Below are 24,564 nucleotides of genomic sequence, written 5' to 3'. Positions count from 1 at the left end.
TTCAACAAAGGATTGATCCATTGACTAGGTCAGAGCCTTTAAGATCCATTTCTTTCTCTAAAATCTATCAGATAATAAGCAAGCCCAATGTGCATGAATCTGTGAGAGGTATTTCAGATTTAAGTGGTAATAAAAATTTAAAACATTCATGAGTGAAGTGCTATCATCAAGCTGACATGTCAGACTGCTTCCCAAAGCCCTTAGATTCTCATAAGACTTTTCTTAAGAAATATGATCTAGTATACATTAGGAATATTTTGCCTTCTTTTGTTCCATGGAGCACAACATCTGCCTTAGTGTTAAGGGCTGTGATTTGGACAAGAGATAATGTTTACAGGTGGATTATTTTTGCCATAAAATATTTAAGGAAAGCAGAGGCTGCAGTTCCCATGTGTTGATATAACCTACACATCTGTTCTCTTATCTGTGGTGATCATAAATAAACAAACAGGTGTGGATACCAAACAAAGCCTCCTCATTTACACATAGCTGTATCGTTGAACAGCTGCTAAGCTCAAGTGACAGTGAAATCAAAATGCTCTGCCTGCTACATTAATTCTCTTATTTCTTCCTTCCATCCTCCAGAAACATTATCCAGTTCTCTATTTGTCCATTGGGAATGTGCTCCAGAGTATTCCTCTTCCACTAATATACAAGCACAGATGCATGTTGGTGTAGCATTTGCATTAACTGGCACATTTTCTAACAATCCTTAGATCTATAGATTAATTATACACCTAATGCTCAATTATATGTTGATAATCAAGATGCTTTATTGTTAGGAGATATTGATAAAAGTCAAAAAAGTCTGTTAATGTTCAGCGCAGTGGCAGTAGTTTAATTCCAATTATTATTCACCACAGTGTATTGTAGAAACCAGAGTTCTGGAGGTTTAAGAATTTTATGCCAAAGCCTGTCTGAATTTGATTTCTAGTGCAATCATACTCTTAATCAAAGCAATGATACTAGATAAAGGTTTCAATAGTAGGCTTGGCTTTTAAACCCTGGAGTCAAATTCTGTGTTACAGGAAATTGAGCAGGATAAGGTTGGGGAAAGATTCTGATGAGAAATGGATGCCTGGGTGACCGTGGTACACGGATGAAGCCCCTGGGAAATTGACAAAATGCAGAATTTGAATTAGATCTGAAGACAGCAACTAAAAATATATTTTTAAAAGAGCGAAATAGGTAGAGTGTTGCTGGGTGAGTGTTAAGGCAAATTCTGGGAAGGAATTTACTGTATTTTCTCAAAAGTTTTACTGGATCCTTCTCACCAGTTAGGAAGCAGACAATTACTCTGTCTCTCCTGGCTTTGCCCTTAATAAATCTCATGAGATGCACTTCTTTTTACTCAACCTGAACGGGTTTAAAACATGATATTGCTAAGGAATTTTTTCAAGTGCTGCTTCAGTATTCCAAATTTATTCATTACATAGGTTCAAGATACAAGTGATTATCGAATTGAAAGCTAAGATATTTTGCCTTTTCTTCAAAGAAAGCTCTACAGTCATGTTGTTCATTTAAAGGCTATACTAGTGCTATTGAAAGGTTTTTTTATGATGAGTAGATAGTGATGTATAATGTGTGGACAAAGTCAATAACAGTAATAGGCTAGAATTAGAGATAAGGTGGAAAGAGATGACAGGGATCAAAATTTGAATCAAGCTCCAAGTAGTAATATAATGAGAAGAGAGTACAGTGGTCCTCCAGTTTGTTAAATACATAAGTACAAAGGATAGAAAACAAGTATTTAAGGCCCTGTCTTTACTGAACTGTACCTGAATGCTAGAGACATCGACCCTTTGGCAAGAATGTGCTAAACATGAGTGTCTGCATATGCTCTTTTCTGAGGAGCAGTGGAAAATGTTTTCACTAAGGCAGTCACAGAAGGTGTGCTCATTTTAGCCAGTTCTCTATGCTTTTATTCATCTTTGGACTATTGTATGACATTTCTTCTGATACCTCTGTTGTATCAGACATGACAAAAGAACCACTAACTTATTCTGCTCTTTTAAGTATGCCTGGATTCTCAGAAGCTAAATTGTTTGGGTCCACACCCAAGCACATAGGAAAGAGACTCCTCACATCTTTAAAAAATTTGTCACTGCCCTCTGTGACAATCTGATTTTTTTTACAATATTTTATTGGTGTGTTTCAAGAAATGTGTCTCAGAAGTTTAAGAACTCAACTCAGAAAGATACATCCATTAAAGTATCAAAAGCCACTTAAATTATAACAGATTCTCAGACATGTAGCAGATAGCTTTATTCCTTGTGACATGTAAACGGTAATTTAAGGGGAGTGACCATGACTTGTGATGCAGTTAGTGGCTACTGAGCAGTAAAAGACATGTGCCCTGCCCAAAGGTAAAGACTTTTGGTTTTCATTAATGTATACAAACCAGTGTCAAGTAAAACCAATTCTATTATAGCTATTGGTACAAGTAACCACAGAGATTGGCAAGAATCCACAACTTACTGGGAGCTTTAGTAACTACTCTTGTCATTAAAAATGTATAGCATATGGGTAAAGAATGATCTAGTTAAGAAGAATTAAGAAATTGTATTATAATAAAATCAATATTTTTGCACAGAACCTCCCTTTACCTTAATATATTATGTACTCATAATACTAACAAGGAGTTCATCTTACAAGGGTTCCCTTAATATCTCATGTACTAAAAGATGCAACAATGCATAGGCTAATAATGAGGATGCTCAAAGTGAAAAGGTTCTTTTTAATACCAAATTGATTTTAACTTCAAGGAGATGGGAAGGCTTATATAAATCAAACACATCTACATAGCTCTAGTAACTTTTAAAACACATAAGCAATAATTCCTCTTGGCAAAAAAAAAAAATGTGCTGCTGATAAGAAAACACAAAAGCATTGTGAAGCCTTGTGTGTAAAATTAAATTGCTGGAGGAACAAACTACCTATGCTTCATTGACTATGGGATTTCTGTGCAATAAAAATAATAGAGTTACCTTCCCTGTTTATATAATATCTATACACCTGGGGTTGGAGAAAATCATTGAATATTTTAGAAGCATTCCTTTGAAAATACTTACTTTAGATCATGGGGTTGAAATTACAAGAAATATTTTGACATTAATTTTATCTGACATGGGCTTCTTAGAAAAATACCCAGTTATCAAAAATACTCTTCCCTTGGCAGAAAAAAAGCTAAATAAAATGAGGTGTTTCTGTAATGTTTAGTCAGCACTGAGTTAGGAAAGCTATATATCGGCAATGAGATCTTATCCCAAGGACATAAGATAAGTAACCTGTACTGGGTCAAGGTGATGCACACACCTGAAAATCTCACTGATGCAGAGCAAATGTGCATGTGGAAAGCCACATAAAAAGCCTGTGGACTTTACAGTTGTTGAGCAAACGAAGCTGAATATGTTCATGTATGTGCTACCTGTGCATATCTTAGTGCTAAATAGACATTGTAACCTATTAAAACGTATTCTTGTCTCATGCGTCACCTTACCAGCATCCATGTGGAATCATACTCAAACCAGAAAATATTTCCTACACATAAAGAAACACATTCTTTTTTTTCAATTTTTTTCTTTATTAACTTGATTATTTCTTATTTACATTTCGATTGTTATTACCTTTCCCGGTTTCTGGGCCAACATCACCGTAACCCCTCCCCCTCCCCTTCTGTATGGGTGTTCCCCTCCCCATCCTCCCGCCATTACCGCCCTCCCCGCAACAATCATGTTCACTGGGGGTTCAGTCTTGGCAGGACCAAGGGCTCCCCCTTCCACTGGTGCTCTCACTAGGCTATTCATTGCTACCTATGAGGTTGGAGCCCAGGGTCAGTCCATGTATAGTCTTTGGGTAGTGGAAGAAGCACATTCTTTAGTCATTTACTTTTTACCTTAAAATTTTTCTTTTCTTATCCCTTTTTATTTGTTATTGTATTTATTTACATTTCAAATGGTATCCCCATTTCCAGTTTCTCCTCCACAAACCCATCCCTTTCCCCCTCCCTGTGCTTCTATGAGGATGCTCCCCAACCCACCCACTCCTGCCTCCGCACCATAGCATTTCTCTATGCTGGGTCATCCATCCTCCACAGGACTAAGGGACTCCCCTGACATTGATACCAGATTTGGCAATCCTCTGCCACATGTGAAGCCTGAGAAATGGGTCCCTCCTTGTGTACTCTTTGGTTGGTGGTTTAGCCCCTGGGAGTTCTAGGGGATGGGGGTGGGAGAGGGTCTGGTTGGTTGATATTGTTATTCTTCCTATGGGGTTGCAAATCCTTTCAGCTGATTCAGTCCTTTCTGTAATTCCTCCACTGGGGTTCCAGTGCTCAGTCCAGTTGGCAGTGAGCATCCTCCTCTGTATTTGTCAGGCTCTAGCAGTGCCTCTCAGGAGACAGATATTCCATGCTCCTGTCAGCAAGCATTTCTTCGCATCAACAATAGTGACTAGGTTTGGTGGCTGCATATAGGATGGATCCCCGGGTGGACCAGTCTCTGGATGACCTTTCCTTTAGTCTCGGCTCCACTCTTTGTCCCTGCATTTCCTTTTGACAGGAGGAATTCTGGATTAATATTTTTGAGGTGGGTGGGTGGCCCCATCCCTCGACCAGGGGTCATGTTATCCACTGGATATGGTCTCTACAGGTTCTATCTCCCCTTTGTTGGGTATTTTGGATAAAGTCCTCCCTGTTGGGACATGGGAACCTCTTGGGTCCCTCTGCCCCCCTGCTACAACCTCCTTTCAAATTACTGACCCTTTATACTTATCCCTCATCTCCTCCTATATCTGAACAGACCTCAATTTTTCCTTCCCCTTCCTCCCTCCTTCCCAGGTTTCTCTCTCCCTGTACTTCCCGAGATTATTTTCTTTTGAATAGGACTCTAACATCCACACTTTGGTGTGATCTTCCTTCTTCTTGTGTTTCATATGATCTGTGAGTTGTATTGTGGGTATTCTGGCTTTTTTTTTTTACTAATATCCACTTATAAGTGTGTTCTTTAGTGACTGGGTTACCTCATTCAATGTAATATTTTCTAGTTCCATGCATTCTTAATGCTATGGTAAAAAAAATTTTTCTAAAAGTAAATATTTTAGAGCTGAAGAGATGGTCTTGTTGATATACATCATTAATCGCTGAATTCTGAAGTCAGAGACAGGAAGAACATTATGAATTTCAGACCAGGCTACTTAGTGAGACACTATCTCAAACATAAAATAAATAAAATACCTAGAAGGCTATCCCTAGAGTATTGGTCAGCATTGAATGGTCAGGATCTGTGCATTACATGACTTCACTACTATGAAACTGTGTTAAGGACCGAGTAAGTAGGCCCTTACTTCTCTGACATCATCTGTGTCTACCTAATTTAAAATATGTTTGCCTCTTTTTGAATCCCCCATACAAGTTTTAAACTTTGTTCGTTAAATATGCTTTGGATTTTATAAAAGTTTTAGTTTAATTGCATCCTTTCCTTCTCTACACAAAATTACCTGACAAACTGGAGAATTTTTATCCATTGTTGTATAAAGTCTGATTCCTCTGCTTGCATGGTATTTCCCAGCTTCTCTTCATCATAATATCCACCTGATTATCAAATTTTCTCCAAATATCTCCTTCTTCAGTAATGTACTCACTACCCTGCATTTCTTCTAAGTTATAGTCCGATGTGCATTTTAATGCTTGCAGTTGCCCAGAGTTTCTCTGAAGCATGTTATACCGATACCACTTAATGTTATCACTTTTCCGAAAGCAGGGAGAGTCTCTGGCAAGAGGAAAAAAAATCAGGTCTAGAAAAATATGCTACATACATAAATAAACTTAACTGAGCAGTCCCAACCCCCCCCCCCAAAAAAAACAGCTAGAAGGAATTGAAGGGAATGGCTAAGAAATTTGATTCCAGGTCCCACTTTCCAGTGAAAAATTAAAATTTTTCATATCTTTTTCTATAGCATATAGATTTTCAGATCATATCTGTAGCATAATAGAGAGATTCCAACATGAGTTTCTAATCAATTTTTAGATAACAGATTCCTGTTTTCTATGACTTAAAATTTAAAATTTTTAATGAAAATTTTGTAATCCTTAGACTTTGTTCAATAGTTCATGAACACTTATAGAATTTTCAAAACTTACTAATTTCAAATTTTAAAAGTAAGAACTTATTAATTTCAAATTTAAAAGTAAAGTGCATATGTGACACAAATTACTATGTGTTCTGTGTGTGTTTGTGTATGAGAGAGAGAAAGAGAGAGAGAGAGAGAGAGAGAGAGAGAGAGAGAGAGAGAGAGAGAGAGAGAGAGAGAGAGGAGATTTGAGAAAGGAGTCTTGCATTTGTGTGCTTTAGGGATAGAACCTAGGGGCTTCAGGCATTCTAGGTAATCATTCCAACAGCATCGTGTCCCAAGAATAATTTTTCTTTTCTTTTCTTCCCTTTTCTTTTCTTTTCTTTTCTTGGATATTTTCTTTATCTACATTTTAAATGCTATCGCCTTTCCTAGTTTCCCCCACAGAAACACCCTATACCATACCCCCTCACTCTGCTTCTATGAGGGTGCTCCCCCACCCACACACCTGAACCTTCCCTCCTCCTCACGCTGGCATCCCCCTACACTGGGACATTGAGCCTTCAAGCACCAAGGGACTCTCTTCTCATTGATGCCCAACAAGGCCATCCTGTCCTACATTTGTGGCTGGAGCCATGGGTCCTTCCATGTGGACTCTTTGGTTGGTGGTTTAGTCCACTGGAGCTTGTGAAGCAGGGGACAGGGGGTGGGGGTTCTGGATAGTTAATATTGCTATTCTTATGGGATTGCAAACTCCTTCAGCTCCTTTATTCCTTTCTCTAACTCTTCCACTGGGGACCCCATTCTGAGTCCAATGGCTGTCTGCAAGCATCCACCTCTGTATTTGTCATACTCTAGCAGATCCTCTCAGGAGACAGCTATATTAGGCTGTCAGCATGTACTTCTTGGCATCTACAACAGTATCTGGGTTTAGTGACTGTGTATGGGCTGGATCCCCAGGTGGGAAAGTCTCTGGATGGCCTTTCCTTCAGTCTCTGTTCCACACTTTGTCTCCATATTTCCTCCTGTAATTTCCAAATGTGGATAAAGATCCTGATTTCAAATCCTAGATTAGGCCATCTTCTGTTTGACCAGGTTCTTGTTCCATATGTCTTGTGTATATTCCAACAAAGTATTTTCTAGCATTTAATATTGAGAATACATTAAAGTTTTCCTGTTATAGGCCTCCTGATGAGATATAACAGTGTCCTCCACTTTCATAAAAGCATTGACTTTTCTTGATGTCTCTTTTTTGTTGTTTTTAATATAGGATGTAATTCAATTGCCTTTATAGAGTTTCCCTGGCCAAATCTCTCAAGAGAATCTTTGGTCTCCTCATCTACTGACTCTCACCATATCACAGAATGAGATTTACCAACAACTCCTCAGATAGTCAATAACAGCAGTACTTTCATTGCCTGTGCTTTAAATAGATTTTTTCAGTTATGCTAAAATCACTCTTGGGAAGGTAGATGTTTTTCATTATAATATCTATTTGAGAAATGTGTAGCTCTCTGTCTGAGACATTCAATTCAGATCACTGGTATGAAAAGGAATGAAATTTCCCAACTGAAAACTAGAAATTGTTGCTCTAAACTTTCTGCCTTATGGAACAAATTTTTACAGTTGGTAATAGTAAGCTTTTTCTATCAGCAAAGTTATTTATTTTCTAATCTATCCCTTAATACTGAACTTTGTGATATAAGGAGGGAGCTGGTATTTAACATCAATCTCTATGTGCTGGCCTCTCTGTTAGTTTTACAGCAATAGCAATATCTTGTACTGTCTAACAAATCCTATACAGAAGGTGTTATTTTCTTCACTTATAAGAAAAGTCATTTACTGAAGGCCACAGATCTGTTAAATGTCACAACTAGGTTTCCACCAGGCAGTTCTGAAGCTCATTCTTCCTCTATAGAAAATTCTTCTTTCTGTATATTACTATGCATAAATAACTCCTTCTATACTTTTATGCTATTTATAAAAGAGAGAACATATAGAAATACTTGATGTATTATGTTTTTATTACCATGTCAAACTCTAGCTCTACATAGTTAACCAAATTGATTGATTGGGTGACATTGAAGTTGATGAAAACCCAGAATTGTTGAGGTGACCTTTCTCACACTGTATTAAGGCATGTGTCTATATTGTAAATCGTTAACTCTTCAGAGACCTAAGTGCAGGATTTGTACATTTTTATTTCTATTGCCAATTACAGAATTGTCAATTTTGTAAATATTTGTTTTTCTTCAACTTCCTAAAGGCAATTTAAGGGATGTATCAGATGTTGTGTCACTGCTGGTTGTTTGGAATAAAGATCTGACAGCCAGTAACTAGGGCAGGTAGTTCAAGGACAGAACTTCCAGGAAAAAAAGGAGAGTGAGGCAAAGTAGGCAAGCTGAATAAGAGACTCAAAAGCTGACACTGAAGGGAACGACATGGGTCATAGCATAATAGGGAGATAAAGAACTAGACACAAGGCAGGTCACAGTCTAAGAAAGTCCAGCTAAATTTAAATGTTAGCTGGGAGACTGCCACAGCAAAAGCCACACGACTTAGACTATACTAGAAGTCTCCATGTCATAATTGAAACTGCTGGCAGTTCTGAGAAAATCCCACAGTACAAAACAGCCTGTTTCAAAGAATCATTTCATATGCTATTTTCTGCACAATGGAGAGACTTCAGGACATGTGGATACCAGGGCAGCTCTCTATCAGTATTCCTAGACCTTAAGCACTCCTTTAAATTATATATATATATATACTGAATATATTTATATATATATTAAATATATATTAAATTAAAGAAAGATTAAATTACTTTCTTCATTGTGCCTCTCTCAAAGTGATATTCATTTTTTATTACTGCCACATACTAAACATATACAAGATTTTGTTTACACAGATATAAATACCCAATTTTCTGATTTACTTTTTTATATTTGTGTGTTTATAGCTCTATGGCTGACAACCTTGCATGGATAAGCAATGAGAAGTCTCATCCCTGGGCAAGGCCGACTTTTCTTAACCCAGTAGATTTTAGTTCCTTGTAGTTCTTTCTCCAGGTGTGGGATGACATGACCTTTTCTCCTTTTCACATAACCATATCTGTTAACATCACTATTAACCCAGACCTTTGTACAGACATTTCTAGAAGAGTTTGTTTAATATGAAATTTCCAAGTAATCTGCCTCTTAACAATCTTTGTATCCCTGAAACACTCTTTTTTTTTTCTTTCTTTTTTTTCAGAGCTGGGGACCGAACCCAGGGCCTTGAGCTTGCTAGGCAAGCGTTCTACCACTGAGCTAAATCCCCAACCCCATCCCTGAAACACTCTTGATGTTATCCTTGACTAACTTTAAGTAGGTTTTTAATTAACTACACCCCCTTTTTACATGCAGCATTGCCTATAATAAACTTACTGTAGTTAATATTTTCTTTTCCTCTTAAAATCTATATAAATGTTGTTATCATATCCAAAGAATAAATTTAAGTATCTGGGAGCCATCCTTTTAAAATGTGATCATTAAGACTACCCTCTGCCTCAGTCCCTGTGGACATTATGACCCATATTCCACAGGCAACAATTAGCAGGCAGTCAGTCAAGTGTCATTTTCACCATATTAGAATCTAAATGAATCATGAATTTGTGTGTGTGTGTGTGTGTGTGTGTGTGTGTGTGTGTGTGTGTGTGTGTGTGTGTGTACAGGAAATTAGAAATGGTATCTTGAGGGGTAAAGAACAGGTTTTTTTCAAGTTGCCACTTCTTTATGTTAAATTATTTTATTTACTTACACTTCAAAAGTTGCCCCTTTCCTGGTTCCCTCCCTGAGCTTTTTACCATCTCCCCAACAAGCTTCTGAGAAGGTGTTCCCCACCTGCTCACCTACTCCTACCTCATACCCACCAACAGCCCTCTTCCCTAGCGTATCAAGTTTCCACAGGATTAAACACATTCTCTCCCACTGAGATCATGCAAGGCAGTCCTCTGCTACACAAGTGCCCAGGGCCATAAACAAGCCCACGTATGCTCCTTGGTTTTGGCTTTGTCTCTAGGAGCTCTGAAAGGTCCAGGTTAGTTGACACTGTTGTTCTTCCTGTGGGGTTGCAATCCCTTCAGCTCCTTCAATCCTTCCCCAGCTCTTCCATATGAGTCTCTGACCCCAATTAAATGGTTGGCTGTATCTTCATTTCTTGAAGTTGCTTGTAGAGCCTCTCAGAGGACATTCATGTCATGCTCCTGTCTGTATGCACAGTATGGCTTCAGTAATGTGTCAGAATTTGGTGTACGTGCATGGATGAATCCACATTGACCAGTCACTGGGTGGCCTTTCTTTCAGTCTCTGCTCCAATTTGGTCCCTGAATTTCTTTAGACAGGAAAAATTCTCTGTTAAAAAATGTGAAGTTGGGTGGATGGTCCTCTGCATCATATAGGGGCCATGTCTATCTACTGGAGGTGGTCTCTTTAGGTTCCATTTCCCCACTATTGAACATTTTGGCTAAGCTCATCCCCATTGATTCCTTGTAGCCTCACATCCCAAGACTCTGAGAATTTTGAGAACTTTCCCTGCCCCCCAATCCACCACTGCTACATATTGTGGATTATTCTTCAGGTCTTCTGGGCATTTCTCCTGTTTCACCCCAGCCCTGATACTGCCCTCCTTTTCCTCTCCCCCACCCAGTTTCCTCCCTCCCTCCCTCTATCTTCTATAATCATTTTTTCCTGCTTCTAAATGGGTTTCAGGAATCCACACTTGGACCTTCCTTCTTAAGCTTCCTACAGTCTGTGAGTTCTTTCATGATTATTCTGAAATTTTTGGCTAATACACATTTATCAGTGAATACATACCATGTATGTCTTTTTGGGTCTAAGTCACTACCACTCAAAAAGATATTTTCTAGTTCCATCCATGTACCTATAAAATTCATGGGGTCCTTGTTCTTAGTAACTGAAAATGAACAACATTTTCTGTATTCATCCTTAGATTGAGAGGCATCTGGATTGTTTCCAGCATCTGGCTGTCACAGATAGGGATGCTAAGAACATAGTAAAGTACATGACTTTGGGGTATGGTGGAGCATCGTTTGGGTATATTCCCAGGAGTGGTATAGCTGGGTCTTCAGGTTGTGCTATTTTCAACTTTTTAAGAAACTGCCAGAATGATTTTCAGAGTGGTTGTGCAAGTATGCAATCAAACCAACAGTGGAAGAGTGTTCCTACTTCTCCATATCCTCACCAGCATGTACTGTCCCTTGAGTTTTGAACTGATTGATATAAGGTGGAATGTCAGGGTCATTTTGATTTACATTTCCCTGACAATTAAGGATGTTGAATATTTCTTTAAGTGCTTCTCAGCCATTCAAGACACCTTAGTTGAGAATTCTCTGTTAAGCTCTATATCCCATTTTTTAATTAGATAATTTGGTTTTTTTGGAGTCTTAATTTTTGAGTTCTTCATATATTTTGCATATTGGCCCTCTATCAGATGTAGGGCTAGTGAAGATCTTTTCCCAATATGTACAGTGCTGTGTTCTCCTATTGACAGTGTCCTTTGCCTTACAGAAGCTTTCCAGATTCATGAAGTCCCATTTGTCAACTGTTGATCTTAGAGACTGAGCCACTGGTGTTCTGTTCAAGAAATTTCCCTGGTGCCATTTTCCACTTCCTCTTCTATTAGATTCAGTTTATCTGGTTTTATGTGGAAGTCCTTGATCCACTTGGACTTGTGCTTTTTTCAAGAAGATAAATATGGATCAATTTGTAACCTTCTACATGCAAACCTCCAGTTAGGCCATAACCATTTGTTGACGATGCTTTCCTTATTCCACTGGATGGGTTTGGCTTCTTTTTCAAAGATCAAGTGACCATGTTGTGTATGAATTTATTTCTGGGTCTTGAATTCTATTTAATTGATCAATCAATCTGTTTCTGTAACAATACCATATAGTTTTTATCACTATTGGTTTGTAGTACAGCTTGAGTACAGAGATGTTGATTCCCTCAGAAGATGGATTTCTACCACTTAAATTCTTCAAAGGAAATCATTATTTCATGGTGTTTTTTTTAAAAGTCAAGGATGTTTAGTAAATGAACATTTATTCTTCTGAACACCAGAGATGTGGTCATCTTAACAAGGACACTGCAAGGAGACATTCAGGTTTATGAGATAAAAAGGCCAGGCTGTGTTGTGTGACCTAACGATGCTGTCATGGTATCAGAATTACAGGCCTGCTTGAACCCCTTTAACTAATCAAGATGGTTCTACGTAGTTGTACAATGAGAACTGGGATGGAGTTTGTGAGCGTGGAGGGGCAGGCTTGTAACACCAGAACTTAGGAGGCAAAGGCAGAGAACCAGGAGACAAGGTCTTCTTGGGCAACAAGAGCCCCTATCACCACAAAAATAAAACAAAATTTGAAGAAAAAGCCAAACCAATGCAAGAAGAGAGGTCTGGTGGGAGATCGTTCCCTGGTAACTTAAAGCACTGTATGGTACCTACTAAAACTCTCAATTCACCAACTGGAGTAGTATCTGAGTTCAAACATTTGAGGTACAGCAGTCTGCTGCTGTGTGAGGGTTGCTTCTAGTAGCTATTGCTCCAGCCCAACTGAGGAAGCTCAATTTTCTGAAAAGACTGGAACAAAAGAATACAGCAAAGTCTACCCTAACTCTTTAAGACATTAAAAAAAAAAAAAGATTATATAATTGAAAACAAGTTTTTTAAAAAATCCAATGCTCTGAGTATGTGGTTTTTTTAATATTACAATTAAAATCTTCAAAGAAATACTTCATAGACACACTGTGTAACACAATTATAATATTCTGTTTTTGGATTGTCTCTGTCATACAGTAAGCTATGGTAGACCAATGCTCAGGGAAAACACAAAGCCAGCCTCACTGCTCCCTGCCAGCGGTTGCTTTACAAGTAAACACTTAAGCCTTTAAAACCCCCTTCCTGCAGGTCACATGCTAACTTTAAATGCTGAGTACAATGCACTAGAAGTTAATGTAGGTTTTACTTGCCAAACCCAGCCTACAACATGCTCATCCCTGAAGGACACTTATCATGGGTTTGCTAGGACGATGACATAAGCTGTCCCTTGGCTGCTGGTTTTCACATCACTCTTCATCATCTGAGATCTGTGTGACCCAGGATAACACGTCCTACATTCAACATAATAAAGTGTTATGGAGCTTCACAGAGCAAATGGTGCTGTATTAGGCAGTATCAATGGCACCCGAAGAGGCAAACACCATAGCCTGAGACCCTCTCTACAGATTTAAGTTAAACCCCCAGGTAGGGATTCATGTTTTTGGTATGTTCCGTGTAACAGACGCCAAAGCTGCAATAATTCCAAAGGTAACACTCTATACTTGCCTTTGGTCTCCAAATAGATTGGAATATTTTTAATTCCAATTGAGCACCTCAAAATCATCCAGTTACTGATTACAATGAGGTCAAGGTGAGACATTTAAAAGGGAATTAAACTTCATTGGTGACAGCAGAGAAAGCATCAGTGGCACGCGGCACAAAGTGCATTCCCAAAGTCATTCTTAAGAAAACGCCATTGCACAAAATGTAAAATTAAGGTACGTTGATGAGTACCACAGTAGAGTTTAACTGTAGAAGTTCTATATACCAGTATAGCAACATCCATAGGAAAATCTATAGTTTTGCAGAAAACACCTTTATAATGGCCACATATATATCAAACTATTCAAAGATGTTGCTGACTCAATAGCAACATTGACAAACTATCTTGTTAACACAATGAACTAAAACTAACCGGACTCTATGAGAGAGCAGTTAGGGAGCTAGGGCAGAGCACTTGCCCAGTGTAGCACACTCATCTACAGGCTCTGTGCCAACTAAGATTCGCTGTATCTGATGGCTGAGGGTGTCTTTTTGTAAGATATACATTTTCCTAAATATTAGTATCACTTCAAGGAGCCTGTAAAGGACAAAGCTGAAAATTACCATTTCCTCTACCAACCAAGAATAATAACCTATGCAGATGTGGAAACAATTCAAAGGACGAAATTCTTAATGTGAAAGTAAGCAGAAAAAATTCAAGTCATTAGTTTTCTACTTTTAGAGGAAATGGTATGTAGGTATGAGACTGCGATAATCATATTAGGAATCAAAATCACATCCATTCCTGCATCACATTATTGGAGAAGGTATGAGGATGTGCTCTACGTCACTGAGTCAGTCAGTATCCAATAGCTTATTTTATAGTCCAAAACCATTAACTCCATGCATCTGATGTGTTAAAGTCCACATTATGATGAATATCTTTTAACTGTGAACAAAACATTTTAATGTTGAAAATGTGAAGTATTAAGACACTATTTCACTGGTTGTCAAAACACAGTGATTACTGGTGTCAAATAACTTAAAACACTGTAACAGGCAGGCCCTTCTCGGGAACTGAGGTGTCGAGATCTACTTGTTCTTTTACAGTACTGCAGGAGAAGTCTAGTTAGTCATCTGTAATTGTCACTGTCATTTTTGGAAAATTACAGTACAGTGTATACTTAGGAATGACTTTGTCTACTTTGTCTAAATGACCAAAAATGCTCATGGAATTCACACTATATTCTGACTGTCATAAACCAGTAAAACAAAACTGGAGCTGGTGAATAGTAGAGAAAATGGCAATTTTGAGAAAGGAATGCTTTTTAAAGCATTCTCTAAGAGGCAGCCCAGGGTTTCCTCACTGAAAGATTAATGTGCTGTGGTATCTTACTTCCTAAAACTAAACTTCCAGTCAGCCACAGTAGTTACATGTTTCCCCACTACCGCAGTCTTCTGACCACCATGCTGGCTTCAGGATTCCCTGGTCCACTGTGATCTTTTGGTCTTCCTGCTCTGCAGCATGGCAGCCCCTGTTGCTATCCGTTGAGTAGGTAGACCACCAGTTCCTAGGTGGCCATCATAATAGCTGTGTTTGGAATCTGTCTCACCAGATGAATTGTTAGGCCACGGTAAAAAAGACCCATAGCCTTCTTCTTGAACAATCAAAGACAGTGTCTGAAAAAAAAAAAAAAAAAAAAGATCTGTATGGGTTTTTGATGGGGCAGCAGCTAGCATCATTCTCACAAAATCCGATGCTTCTTTCACAGACTCCTCGTCAGTTTCCATCATAGAAGCAATCTTACATTCCAGTAGATTTTGCTTTATACTTTCATAAATAATAGAATCTATAACTGTCTCTGATATGCCAGCATATGAGGCAGACATGCCCCTATAAAATCCTCCCAGTCTGTCTGTCCGATATACTTTATGAACACATTCAAAAGCACCCATTCTCTTTTCCCCACAATTCCTTGCATCAAGCTGTAGCCGAGTCTTTATAAACCAAATGGAATTTTTGCAGTGATCACAGTAAAACGAGGTTTAAGTTAGTCCATATTTCTACAGGAAGTGACCTGCAGTTAGGGAGCATGAGATAACACGATCTCACTCTTTTCTCAGGAGAAATGTACAGTAAATGCCTGACATTGCAGCTGAAATCTTGTGTACTTGGGGAGAATCAGGACCAAAAACACCATTCAACTTTTCCTTGCAGTTTGAATAAGCAGCAAAGTATATTGCTCTGGAGGGAGCCACTCCCACCAAATTGGGACCGAATCCTCTATATAATGAGTGAGAACCCTCTTTTTCCAGGATAACCATTATACAATGAAGAGGTCCAGGGAACACTACTCTGTTGACACTGCCTCCAGCCATGTGTTCAACTGAACTTCACAAATATATAGTGTCACAGAAGATGACTGCAGCCGTGTTTTGACAACTTCCAGTGGACATGTCAGAATAGCTCCCACTGTGCCACCACCTCTCCTGGCAAACATGCACCAGCGTGTCCCTCTGGTCCCTCTTCTGCAAGTCCTCCGGAGCAGAGTCAGGATGTGGACCCAGCAAGCCGCCACAGCCAGCGGAGAGGGCCAAGAAGAGGGACCTGGGGGGTGGGGGAGTGGGCGGAGCCGCTGCTATGGAAGGCCACCTGCAAACCCACCCCGCTGGGTTCCTGCTCCAGCAAGCTCCACTGGACTGCCAGAAAAATTAATTTTTTTAAATATGAGTACTAACAGCCTAAACTATGACTTCCCATAAAAAATTTAATTGCAATATCTTCAAACTGTTTTAAGAAATTAAACAAATAGTATTCATTATTGTAGAACTATAAAATGACAAGTTTGTTCATAATTTCAAAATTCAGATAATTTTTGTAAATGTAGAAATCCTTTCTTATTTAAGAATACTTTCTTTCCTTTATTCCTCTTTCAAACCTTGCTACAAATTGCCAGTCTCTTGTGATCTATTAATGCATTGATTCAAGTAAATTCAGAAACTGATCTTTAAGATAGAGGAAATGCTCCCATCAGACATGGTCCAAAGGCTGTTATGAGAGTATGTACTCCCCTCCCATTAAATGTCCTCTGCACCTACTACAATGCCATAGAAAGGTTTTCCATCATTTCATTTTCCTCTTCATTACTTTTTGATAATTTCCCATCTATCTTAAAGTAAAGTTAAACTCTTCCCCAAAGAGTTTGGCAAGACTAACTCACACCCAATGGCAGGGCTGCTACAGTATTCTCCATTCACTGGGGATAACGAGTGGCTCTGGAGAAACAGAATTATAAGGATGATGTTTTTCTACTAAGCTTGGTGATATGTAGAGCTGATTCTCCAACTGGATAGAGCCTACCTACTGTCTTCCCCTAAAGACTCTGTCGGTAGCATGGGAGTACAAAAAGTCCACGCAGTGAACTATTTAAATTAACTATTGATTTCACTTGGAATCATTTGCTGCCTCTAGGTCACCTTTTGTGAGGTATACAGAATTTGATGAGTCTTTATAAAACCTTTGAACATTTGTGGAAAAATAAAAATGTTGATTGGTTATTTTTACCATCTTTGAACAAAGTCAAGTTCCTGGAGAAATTACAGAAAGCAGTGCCACCATAAGGACTTCAATAATTCAAGATGGTGGTCCTTACTATCAGTGTCTTTAACTCTCCTATTTGGCCTACATAGAATACACAAGGATCTTGGCAAAATAGCATTTGACTATTGGAAACTTAATGAAGTAGTGACTCTGATTTTAGTTGACGAATGTACCAGATGTGGTTTCCTTAATTTTTTCTGATTAACATATCATTTGCGACATGGATAATATACAACTATTTATCTAATAAATGCTCCTTTCTTCATACTTTTCCATAAGGAAGAACAAAAAATTTTCTTTTAATTCGAAAGATCAACGGTACTCCTTTACAATTTCACCTCAGGGATATATTACTATACAGCCCTGTGTCATAACAGAGATCAAAAGGGATCTTTATTGCTTACTTCTTCCACAAAGTTTATACTGCGTATACTCCACCATATTGATAATATTATGTTGATTGGCCAAGTGAGTAGGAGATAGCAACCAGTATTTTATTTGTTGATAAAACATATTCTCACTGGAGGATGGGAAAAAATCTTACCAAAATCAAGGACCTTATTCAGGGAAATTCATATGAGTCTCAAAGTATGGGCCATGCAGAGATATTTGCTCTATAGTGAAAGATAAGTTGTTGCACCTGGCTAATTCTACTACCATGAAGTAAGCACAATGCTCAGTGACCCTGTTTAGGTTTTGGAAGTATCACATTGGTTACTTGGGTATGTTATCCAGACCTATAAACCCATGAGTCAAAAAGCTGTTAGTTTTGAGTGGGTCTTGAGCAGGACAAGACTCTTGAATAGGTCCATGCTGCTCGCTGTACAGGCTACTCTATCATTTAGACTGCACAGTCCAATATACCCTATGGTACTTGAGGTGTTAGTGGTAGACAAGTGTGCTGTTTGATGCATTTTATATGTGCCATAAATGAACTGCAGTGAAAACTCTTGGTGTTATATGGAAAGGTCTTACTATCTTCTTCAGAGAACTAGTCTCCTTTTGAGAGATAGATCTTAGCCATTTATAGGTCTTTGTTGCAAACTGAATATTTGAGAATGTACCACCAATCTTCCATTTGACCAGAGTGGCTCATTATAATCAAAGTCTTTATTTTCTCTTCCACCCAGCCATAAAATTAGATGTACAGAACAACAAACAATCCATTATCAAGTGAACGTGGTACATATGCAATATGCCTGAGTAGGTCCTGAGGGCGCAAGCAAGTTACAGTAAGAAGTTGCCCAGATTCCTTTCATCCCCACAAACATTCAAATCTCATCTGATCTCAAGTATCTGCATCTATTGCCTTATGGCATGCATCCTCTGATGGACTGAGGGAGGCAGTGAAAACAAAGGTTAGGTGTATAGCTGCTTTTTCATGCTGCTGTGCAGACACCACAGAGAAGTGGACAGCTGCAGTATTTTAATTCATTTCTGACACAACTGTGAAGGATACTGGGGAAAGAAAGTCACAACAGGGAGGATTTTAAGCAGTGCTTATAGATGTGCATTTTGCTTAGGTGGAAAAATGGCCACATTTACCATTGCTTACCAGCTCATAATCTATAGCCGGTCGTTTGGATGCATGATCAGGGATTCAGAAGTAGTATAATTATAAAATTGGTAAGAAATACATCTGGGGAAGGAGTATGTGTGTATTTCTCTCTTAATGAGTACTCTTCTCTTCTTTTTTTTTTTTGGTGGGGGCACTCTTCTTGAAGATAATTCCATTTAATGTAATTTCACGTCAGAAAGCAACTTTACAAGAGGAAGAGTTTAATAATCAAGTTGGTAAGATGACCCATTATCTGATTAATTATCTTCTCTCTCCAGCCATTCCTGTCACTGCCCAGTGGCCCATATAGATGGAGGTGATGCCCACTTGTCTAAGGCTGAATTGGGTTTGGGTACATCTATAAGCCAATATTCCATCAGCAGAGACTGATACTGAACTGCTTGTATTGCTGTCTTCCTCATAGTAACCAACCATGACCTGGTGACTAGTTGGTATAATTAAATTCATTCAATTGCGGAGGAGTCAGGACTTTATCCTTATTGGAATAGATACTTATTTTGATTCTATAGTTGAATTTCCTTAATATATTTTTTTCTGACAAAAACCACCATTACAGAATGTCTTAACCACCATTGTGGTATTCCACACAGCCCTACTTCTGACCAGTAAAAGCAGATGAGAAAATTAGGAGTGGCTCATTCTTATGGGATCCACTGATTGTATATGTGCTGTAGGTTCATAGTATTGATAGAATGGTGGAATGGCCTTTTTAAAGAAATGGCTAAAGTAAGTGATTGGCTTAGACATGTTTTTTTAGAAAGTTGTATATGATGAGTCAGTGTTCAAAATATGTTATGGTTTCTCCAATAGGCAGGATTCCCTAGTCCAGAAATCAAGGAGTCAAAACGGGAAGTACAACTCACTATTGGTTATGATTCTTAATAATTTTTGACTAGAAAAAAAATTCCTTCCTTTTCCTAAAACTTTCTGTGTTCTTTAAACCTTGAAGTTTTGATGCCAGAAGAAATAATGATTTTTCCTGGAGGCACAACAAACATTCTGTTGAATTGGAAGTCAGAACCTCTTCCTTGATATTTTGTAGTCCTAATACTCTTGAGTCAACTGGCATCAAAGGAGTAAGAATGATGGTGCTATATAAATAATATACTATCCCAGTGAGAAATTGCTTGGCCTACTAATCAATTAATAAAGAAAAAACTCTTTTCTGGAAAAACAAAACAAAGAAAGAAACAAAACAAAAACAAAACCAAAAATGCATGGTCAACTGTGGCTAATGCCCAAAGAAAAGTGGAACTCAAATAGAAGTTTTTACTAACATATGCACATGAAGCTCAAACGTTTTGCATATTTTATCATCTTTAAAGCTCCTTTGGTTCCCAGTGTCAGGTTATACTTTTAACAATTTAAGCAATAAAGGCCAAAAGCTATCAGTGTCACTTGAGCAGATGAGAGGATTATATAGCGAAGACTACCAGAAGTATTTCTTAAGTACACCAGGACTTTAAAGTTTTACTGAGTTTCATGTGGCCCACCTACGAGATATGCTTTTCTTAATAAAAGCACAGGGAACTTAATAACAGACAATACTTAATGGGTATTACAACTGTATAAGGGTATAGTATTTAAAGTGATATTTTGGTGTGTCAAATTGAAAAGAGGTGGATTATTATGGTAAGTTTTAATGCCAAAGTCATAGAAATTAGAATTAACCAAGTAGGGCACTCTTCTGAAGATCTGTCCTTATTGCCTTGATTGATGGTGACATAGGAAGTCTCACCTTGGTTGCTGGCAACACCTTTTTGTAGCAGCACAGCTACAGAGCACAGGCAGAAGGAAGAGCATCTCCCTTGCTTATCGTTTAATAATTCTAGAATTCCTATGCATTTACTAACAAGGGATGGATAAAAGAGGAGTCCCTAGAATTTAATCTTCCCTAGAATTTAATCTTTCCTGTAATCCAGTTACTCTTCTCCAAATTGAAACAAAGTAGGTTGGTAACTAAAATAATGATATAAAACAAGACTAAAACATCTAAGCGTTATTGATACATAAAGCACTTGGGTTCATAAGCAATTTGAAAATCAAACTATTCACACACTTTCTGGACATATGATTCTCAACATGGACTTAAATGTATACAGTGTTATATATTTAAGTGGAAGGAATTAAATTTTTTGAATTTCATCCCTCTCAGCATTAAGGACACACTAAGCCAATGAACTTGTGAGATTTAATTACTTTCAACCTTAAGATGGAGTCAAAAGAGTTATTGTGTGAGATTCTATCAGGATAAGGCCAACACATATATGTAACACAGAGTGTTTGCTCAATCTAGGCAGCACTCATAGGTAACAATCACTAAAAATGCTGGCCTCAGTAGCTTTTGTTTCTCCCAGTTTTGGCAGCAGTGAGCAGCAAAGGCACTTGGGTAGAAGAACAAATACCACACCCTATTGCTACACCCTACACAAGCCAGCCTCATGAATTGCCTTCCCTGTGTAGACTTTGAATAGCTGGAAATAGCAGGTGTAATGGCATTCAGGCTAGAGTCCAGAACTTGAATTTGAATTTGAAGTCTTGACAACTTTCCGAAACTGCTGATGACCTAATCTTTCTCATTATCTCACTATTCTTTCTATCCTACTGACTCTCACACTGCTCTTTCAGTTGTCAGTGGATGCTGCCAGGATGACTCTTTCTATTAGGACAGAACATGAACATAACAAAAGGCCATTTAAGAAATGATCTCTGCTCATGACTGGTTTCACAGAGGACAAATGGGATACTTGATAGGATCTGAAATATTACATGGTAGTGACATGACAGAGGGGCTGGTAAAAGGAACATCAGTAGATCCATACTAATGGTCACACCTGATATATTCATAACAGTTGTGTCTTCAGTTGTCAAGCAGTGCTTGCCAGAGATTTGCACTGGAAAGTGGCGTGACAAACCATGCCGATCCTGAAACTCCAGGTAATAAGTAAAGCTGTCAAGGTGCCCATTGACAATTGCCCTGAGATTTCAAAGACCACAGGGAACTCTTCAGATTTCAAGGAGAAAACACATAAATTCTCAGACCAGTAATATCCAGTGCTGGGAGTTCAGAAGAATTATGAAGTATAAGGCTTTCCCCAAAGGATAAACAATTTACTTTGAACGTGTGGTTCTTATGTTGTAAAGCTGTTAGGCAATGTTCACAGCATTCTGAAGATCAGATCCGCATAGGAACCAATGTATCTTCAAGCCTCTGGGTTACCACCCTACTTCCTGCTAGATCAAGCATCTGCTGAGATTGGCACTTGATAAGCTCTGCAGCCTCTGATCTGTTGCGCCTTGTGCTGCCTCATGTTTCTAACTCAGTAAACAGTACTGAAGGCAGATAAGAAAAAGATCATTCCTGAGATATCTCTATCGTTGTAGACATTACAAGACCAGGGAAGGTAATAGAAAGGAATGTCTCCTAACCTGTTCATTTGCAGTAGCTGAGCACCCTCAGATGCCAAATCTTCCAAATTTAGACTCCGTTTTAGAGAACCTGGCCTATGTTTAAACTCAGGTAAACTAACAGGCTGATAACCTTGCATTAATTTCCAAGTGGCCCTCCAAAAAAAATCTGAGCCAACTCCAGTCTCTATGCTAGTTCGCAACAAGACCAGTGTCTCCAGGTTATTCCTCGAGCAATCCTGTACCCCCAGGTGACAAGCCCACCCCTTGCCTAACAACCACTAATACAGAGGGGAATAGAAATTAAGTTTATGATATGACTCCCAGCAGCAGCCTATTATGGTAAAAGAGCCAGTACTTTTCCACTTAGATGTTTATACACATATTCCCTGCTTGCTGCTTACTATAAAGCCTTACTCTGATAGACATTTCGTGCTTCACCAAAACTGTCCTGCATGATGATAGTGCACTGGGGAGGCCCAAGCTAGCTCTAATAAAGACCCTTTTGTGAGTTGCCTCAGATTAGCTCCTGTCCGTATCATGGGGGAACACTAACATTTCCCTGGCACTGTAGCCAACTTTAGTAATCCAAAAAGAGGTATTTGAATCTTCCCTGGTACTTGTTTGGTCAAATATTTTGTACCACTCTTAGTCCTTAAGCCTTGAATTTTGAACCATCAAAGCTAAGGCTCCATCAGTTGTAGTGGTTCCTCCATCAGAGAAGTGCTTCTCTTGTGTAGGTAGAAATGGTTCATGAATGCATGTGATTGAAAAGGTCTATCACAAAATGGTTATAATCAGCTCTAAATGAGACTGCGACTTTTTAGAAGAAAGGTCAGTCAACTCCAATCTTCCCCTTCTTGTTTCATTTTCTCAGTAGAGTGCTCAGAGTGGCTGGGTATACCTGAGGAATAGTCTGATAACTATTCAGGTGGTAGTTCTAATGCTCAAGGAAGTTTGAGCACCAAGAGAGGATATAAGAAATTCTAATTAAACAGATAAAATAGCCCCACACAGAAATCTTTGCTTATTTTCATGAAAATAAATATGGGAATTGCTTGCAGTATAAACTTTCAGAACATAATATAACCCTGACAGTGGTTTTTGACATTTTAACAACACTTTAGTAACAGTTAAAATTTGCCCACTGACCAAGAAGAGGTCACACGGACCTTCTTTTCCCAGATAGTGAGTCCAGGACAGACAAAACATAGATACCACCAAAGTCTTGTTTGGTGAATCAATGAATTTTAGTGGACTTACTTACAGGAATATTGCAGGGACAAAAAAGTCTCAAGGACATCTGCATTACCTAAGCCCATCAGACATTGGTGACAACTCACAAAGCTTGGAACATGAAGCACACTGCATAGCATACAAGCAGCTCACCAGATTGGGCCCTGTCCTTATCAAGTTGGTCAGTTGGTCTAAGCCTTTTCCAGGCAGTTCAGCTAGTTTTGTTTCCTTGGGGCACTTTGGCTGACATATGCTTCCTCTAGGTAGCTGGAATTATCTGAAAGCCTTCTTTGTACTTTGGCTTTTCTGCTTACCTGAGAATGACTTTCCCTACTGTTTATTATTTACATACTCTTAAGGAGGTAAGGGTCTAGTGAATCTGGTCAGTTTCAGGAACTTTCCAAAACAATTTTGAGTTATTTTATTTCCTGTCTTAATAATCTTCACAACAGGATGCTACACAAAACTCTCTCATCTAACTATTCATTTCTCAATCTTCCTCTCTCTCTCTCTCTCTCTCTCTCTCTCTCTCTCTCTCTCTCTCTCTCTCTCTCTCTCATATTAAAATTTCTGGATGGAACTAGAAAATGTCCTGAGTGAGTTAACACAATCACAAAAGAACTTACATGGAATGTGTTTACTGATAAGTGGATATTAGCTCAAAAGCTGGGAATACCCAAGATACAATTCACAGACCACTTAAAATTCAAGAAGGAAGACCAAAGTGTGGATGATTCAGTCCTTCTAAGAGGGGAGAAGAAAATACTCATGGGAGGAAATATGGAGACAAAATGTGGAGCAGGGCTGGAGGAAAGTCAATCCAGAGACTGTCATACTTGGGGATCCATCCCATATATAGTCAGCAAACCAAGAAGTACATACTGACAGGAACCTGTCAGTCACAGCTGTCACTTGAGAGGTTCTGCCAGAGCATGACAAATACAGAGGCAGATGCTAGCAGCCAATCAGTGAACTGAGAACAGGGTCCTCAATGGAGGAGTTAGAGAATGGACTGAAGGACCTGACGGGATTTGCATTCCAATAGGAAGAACAGCAATATCAACCAATCAGACCTCCCAGAGCTCCGAGGGACTAGACCACCCACTAAAGTATACATATGGAGTGACTCATGGCTCCAACCTCATATGTAGCAGAGGATGGCCTTGCTGGGCATCAGTGAGAGGAGAGGCTCTTGATCGTTTGAAGATTAGATGCTACAGTATAGGGAAATGCCAGGGCAGGGAGGAGGGAAGGATTGGGTAGATGGGTGGCAGAGCACCCTCATAGAAACGGAAGGAGGAAGAAAGAATGG

At 38.8% G+C, this 24,564-nt stretch overlaps 1 pseudogene; it reads right to left on the bottom strand.

Moving 5' to 3' along the window:
• Nucleotides 1–14,969: 14,969 nt before the first annotated feature.
• LOC116900467 overlaps nt 14,970–24,564 on the bottom strand; it is a 58,398-nt pseudogene continuing 48,803 nt past the window's right edge.

Source organism: Rattus rattus, chromosome 1 (assembly GCF_011064425.1).
Source record: "Rattus rattus isolate New Zealand chromosome 1, Rrattus_CSIRO_v1, whole genome shotgun sequence".
Classification (NCBI taxonomy): Eukaryota; Metazoa; Chordata; class Mammalia; order Rodentia; family Muridae; genus Rattus; species Rattus rattus.
The sequence above is the reverse complement of the archived record's forward strand: the minus strand, read 5'-3'. Positions and strand labels throughout refer to the sequence as shown.